We start from the raw sequence: 6,235 nt of genomic DNA, 5'->3' as shown, positions 1-6,235 counted from the left end.
AACTAGAAAACAATGAAACTATTTTTTTGTGTTTTTAAGTTCTTTTTAAGCACTAAAAAAAAAATTTTGTGATTTTTGTTGTGTTGTTAACCTGCACAAAGAAAAGAACAAGTTAAGAAAATTAATGGTCACAGGGGGGGCTTCCACAAGCCTAATTTTTGATTTTTCGGTTACAAGTCCATTTGGGCGACACTCTGTCGCAATAGCGCTATTCTGTGTTTTTGCAGAAGCGCTGATTAATACAATAGCGCTAGTCTGCGTGAGCAAAAGCGCTAATTAAAACAGTAGCGCTGAAAGAAAACAAAAACCCGAGAAGACAAACGCGCTAGAATTGTGTCAAGAGCGCCGAAACAGTGACAATAGCGCTAGAATGTTGTCAATAGCGCTGAAACATTTTCAATAGCGCTATTTAAGGGTCAATAGCGCTAAAATAAAATTTTCAATAGCGCTAAAACGCGTTCAATAGCGCCGAAGCGCGACCTGTGTGGCAATTTGAACAAGCAAAATGTTAATTTAAAAAAAAAAAGATCGGAAGGTTGCGTGTTCGATTCACGTCGGGTTCACCAAATGATGCCCTCCTAAATGGCACAAGGTTTAGTCTATGATCAAAGAACACAAAACACACAAAAACATTAGCGTTAGTCAATCAAAAACTAAAACATATGAAGGCATTCCAAGAGAGACACTAAAAACATGCTAATGAATTTAACTAAAGAAGTAAAAACAATGAGACATCTCCAACTATCTCTTAGCATGATATTAGCTCCTTCTCCCTTGTTCCTCTCCTCTACAAGTTCCAAAATAGTGTAGCTCTCAGCAGCTTTTTGCACTATGGATGCTTATGGAGGATTGAGATTGTAGTGTAGCTCCAAATATGAAATGAAAATCTATTACTATGCTATTGATGCTAAAATGATTGATTTTATCAAAAAGACAAGATCTTAGTTATGCTATGCTAAATGCTCTCTTAAAATGCCTATAGCTTAAATGCTTACAAGTTTTCAGGATCTAGATTATGAAGGAATGGGCTCTATTTATAGGAAAAATGGAGCAATGGATGGCCAGGATTGAAAGGTTTAATCAAGGGTCAAGCTTGAAAGTTGGGGATCCATGTGCACAATTTGCACCAATAAAATGGTGACAAGTGTCAACACAGGATTGGGTTGAGAGAAGAGGTTGGAGGCATTAAAGGCCTGAGAAGACCTCATGGTTATCTAGAAGGTAAGGGTCAAGTCTAAATTAGGATTAGCCACTGGATTAGGAGTTAATGCAAGGATAAACCTTTGTGCAAATGATTAAGAGATAATCATGGTCAAAGCATTAATGACCTGATGAGACCCTTGGGTTGGGTAGAGGTTGAGTCAAAACAAATGTTTTAACCATGTGGGAGGGTTTGAGTTAACCATTAATGGTTATTGGAGACTTTGGGGATTAAGTGGTTGAAAGTTGGAAGCCTTTAATGGTTTTCAAAGACTTTGGGGTTTTTGGTGGTTGAAGGTTGAAAACCTTCAATGGTTATCCAAGACTTTGGGCCATTTGAGAAGTGACTCCATTTTGCTTATGAATGTGACAATATTTAGGGGATGGATTAGGCTAATTAGGAAGGGGTTAGAAGAATCTAGAAGGGGATTAGATTTTGCAAGTGGATTTGGTGGGTGAGGGAAAATAGGATTTTATTTAAAATAAAAATTCATTTATTTCAAAATGTGTGCAAGTTGCATTTGTAGGAAAATGCAAGTGGGGGGGGATAATGATTTAAATAAATGTTTTATTTAATTTATTTAAAAGAGGAATAGGGGGATTTAATTAAATAAATAGATTTTATTTATTTAATTGATTTGTATTTGATTTAATGAATTAATTAAAATAAATTGAATAATTTATTTAATTAATAGAAGAATGTTTGGGGATGAATTAATTAAATATTAATTTAATTAACTGATGGCTAGTGGATTTTTAATCAAATAAATATGAAATATTCATTTAATTAAAATGGACAGATTTATGTGACTACAATAATTATTTAACAATGAAAGTAACATAAAATCCAATGTTGGATGCATTGTCATTGTATCAAATTCACTTCTTCGATTTGGTATTTGAATCATGCATGTCCATGATTTTTATAATCCCTACATTCCCAAGCCATGAGAAGAATAAGTTTATTAACTAAATAAATTAATGAACCTAATGAACCATACGGATGTAAGTATTAACAATGCATTGTACCTTCCATTCCTTACAGTCAATTGGTATGAGCTAGATATGCTAGTCAAGTGTGCCTAAAGGCTCATCTCTTTTCTTAAGAGTATCCAGTATTGCTTTATTATCAACACTACTAACTATTCATAGTTCTTTTGTCTTTCATTTTTCATGATGCTTCAACAACTTAACATTTGTTTCTATAACAAGGTGTGAATACATGAGAATGATTTTACGTCTCTCGTAGTCTTCAAATGCAGGTCTGCCATTCTTTCTAATCATGTGTGTTCACAACTAAGTTCCTGCAACAACAAAAGAACTTGTAGGATACATGAACACATCATGCCAACCAGTAGTATGATCTCTCTTCATTCCCCTATGGTATAAGGTATACCCATATCCTAAATTGTTGATCCAAACACTAAGACCTATGGGTATCCCTTGCATACTTGTAGAAAATGTTTTCCTTAAAATCTTAAATAAAATCAGCAACATTGACTTCTCTAGGGACCAAGTCACATCTAGAACCTTCACCTCCACTCTTCAAAGTATATTTAACCATCTCATATATATTTTTCTCAACAATATTCTTTCTAAATTCATGTTAGATGCAATCATGAAAACATGAAACAAACTTTGATAAGCCACCACATTGTGAGCACTTCTCATTTAAACAATCATTTATATAAAAAACATCCATCATCTCTAGGGTGCATAAAAATAGATCTAGCAAGTCTCTTGATGATATCATAAGTTCCAAATTTCACCACACTCCTGCAACATTTCATTAGTATGCAAAGTAGAATCAATATGGCATAATACTTCATGATACATTGAAAATAACACATGGTATTTGCAACAAGAAGTATTACAAATCTTAAGAGGTACACAATAAAATGGCTTCAGAGATTCAAAATCTCTTTGTGAGATTTGCAAAGTTGGATGTGTTTCACAAAAAAAATTGTGCAACATAAGTTTGGCTTGATTCCAAGAAATGTTTAGGATGTGATGTGCAGTCTCAAATTGATTCTTCTTTAAAACATCTTTTACATTGGGTGATACTCAAGAGTTGGAGTGTCAAAATTGTTGAATTTCCTCATTTACATTATCAGCCAACTTCTTATCAACACGTGAAATCCTACCACCAAAATCCTATGTACAATTTTGAAGAGGATCGTCGAGTCTCCCTCTTCTTTCAAGTGCTATATCCATTTTTTTATGATTTATGTTGAAATAAACACATGTTTGTTCTCAAATGATGGCTTACTAAGGAGGTTGTAATCACTCTCCAAGTATCTCTCTTATCTTTTTCCTTGCTATTATTTCCAATAGAATTGAGAGCATTAGAAAGATTTTTGACAATAATAGAATTTTTCTCCATCTTCTTGTTCACACAAATCTTCAATTTAGCTAGCAAAGGTCTCATCTTTTGCATCTTTAGCAACTGTAAAAAAAATTGGCATTGCTCGATCAATGTCTTATTTCTGAAATATTGGATGAAAAGTTGCATAGCCCATAATCAAATGGTTTGTGTTGACCTCTTTCCTTCGAGATCATCTATAATATTCTCATCAATTTCAAGTAACCATTTTGGGGTTCTTGAAGGTCTTGAATTTGGAATTTGTCTTTCTTCCATGGGAGGATCTTTATTTCTCATGAATTTGGTGATACATAATGTTCACTTGGTTCAAAAATTTCACCTTCAATGTCAATTCAAAAAATTTCACCTTCAATGCCAATTCCAACATTTTCACCTTCAATATCAATTCCAACATTTTCACTTTCAATTCCCACATTTTCATTTCCAAATTCAATATCATGTTGAATATTTTGAATATCAATTTAAACATTTCCATTCCCAATTTGAATATCATGTTCAACATTTCCAATATTAATATTTACAATTTCATTTTCATTTTCAATATCATTATTATCATTTGTATATTCAATTTCCTCTTCACTTGAAATAACACTTGTGGGTGGAACAGAGGCATCACTTTCACCAATATTTGACATACATTGTCTTCTCTTCCTATTAATTTATCTATCTCTTTGTCTATATGCTTCAATTTTCTCTTTTGAAAGTTTTCTTTTACATTTTTGCTTTTGAGGTCTACTGCTCCCCATTATACCTCCACGAAGATGCTCAAAAATGATTTCTAATGACAAATTTGTTTAAAAGATTCTCAAAAAAGTAGGATTTTGTCTCTGTCTATCTGAAAACCCATATTTGTCACCTACAAAAAAAAATGTAGGGACCATTGGAATGCTCAAAACGGCCCATTGTCCTCTTTTGTGTGGCCCAAGTACCAAATATCGGATATGTCTGATATCCGATATCTTTGCATAAGGGTGCCAACAATTTCATTGGTGCCCTTTCTCACAGGCATTTGATATCTGATATCTTTTCATAAGGGCACCAACAATTTCATTGGAACCCTTTCTCATAGGTATCAGATATTTGATTATATCTGATATCCTATACCTTGTTTAGGATAGGGAGAGAGAGAAGGGGAGAGGGAGAGATAGGGAGAGAAAAGGAAAGGGCTTGAGGGGTGATCATGGGAGAGAATGGGATAGGGAAAGTGAGAGAGAGAAGTAGAAGGGGGGAGAGAGAGTGGTTAGGCAAGGGAGGGGGGAGAGAGGAGTCTAGAAGGGGAAAGGGATGTGTGTATATATATATATAGAGAGAGAGAGAGAGAAGGGTAGAGATAGAGAGAGAAGGGGAAAATGACTGAGGGGGTGGGAAAGGGAGAGAAGGGAATAGGGAGAGGGGTTGGGAAAGGGAGAGGGGAGAGAGGATTCCAAAAAGGGAAAGGGAGAGAAAGAGGAAAGGGGTCTAGAGAGACAGATGGAATTATCAAAAGAGAGAGAGGGGGGGGAGGGAGAGGGGATTGGAAAGGGATAGGGAGAGAGAGAGAGAGAGAGAGAGAGAGAGAGGGGGGGGGGGGTGGGAAAGGGAGAGAAGGGGATAGGGAGAGGGCTTGGACAAGGGAGGGGGGGAGAGAGGAGTATAGAAGGGGAAAGGAAGAGATAGGGAGAGAAAGCGGAAAGGGATCTACTACAATGAGAGAGGGGGGGAGGTTGGCAAGGGATAGGGAGAGAAGGGGAAAGGGATTTAGAGAGAGATAGAGAGAGAGAGAGAGGGGGGGAGGAAGAGTGGGTTGGCTAGTGATAAGGGGAGAATGATCTAGATAGGGAGAGAAGGGTAAAGGGATCTAGAGAGAGAGTGAGAGAAATTAATTAGGGGGAGGGGGAGTGGGGAGGATATGGAAGTACAAAAAAAAAAGAGGGAGAGAAGGAGAAAGGGAAAGGGGTTGGGTAAGGAATGGGGGAGAGTGGAGTCTAGAAGGGGAAAGGGCTCGAGGGGTGGGCAAGGGAGAGAAGGGTATGGGGAGAGAGAGGGGGGGGTTGGGAAAGGGAGGGGGGAGAGAGGAGTATAGAAGGGGGAGGGGGAGAGGAGATAAAGATAGAGATAGAGACAGAGAGACAGAGGGACAGAGGTAATTAGGGGGAGGGGGAGAGGGAAGAGATGGAAGTATCAACAAATGGAGAGATGGTGGGCAAGGGAGACGGGGGAGAGAGGGAGAGAAGGGAAAAGGGAGAGGGGGTTGGCATAGGATAGGGGGAGAGGGATAGGTAGGTAGATAAGGGAAAATGGAAAGGGAGAGAAGGGGAAAGGGATCTAGAGAGAGGGAGAGAAGGGGAAAGGGAGAGGGTGTGGGAAAGGGAGAGGGGGGAGAAAGGGAGAGAAGGGTAAAGGGAGATTATATTAGGAATCCAAGGAAACATAATTTATTTAATATAAAATGTTATATCAAGATATATAAGTTTATTAATATATATTAATATCATTAATTATATGATATTATATGTATTAGTAATATATAAATATTTATCAAGACCTACATGAATAACAACACAAGACTATAAAATAAATCAAGATAATTAATTAATGTAATGTGAAAAAATATGGCTCTGCAAATGAAATATCGCTCCAACACCTTGGCATCCTCTGCCCTATTGTTGAGAC

Source organism: Cryptomeria japonica, chromosome 2 (assembly GCF_030272615.1).
Source record: "Cryptomeria japonica chromosome 2, Sugi_1.0, whole genome shotgun sequence".
Taxonomy (NCBI): Eukaryota; Viridiplantae; Streptophyta; class Pinopsida; order Cupressales; family Cupressaceae; genus Cryptomeria; species Cryptomeria japonica.
Note: the sequence above shows the minus strand (reverse complement) of the source record.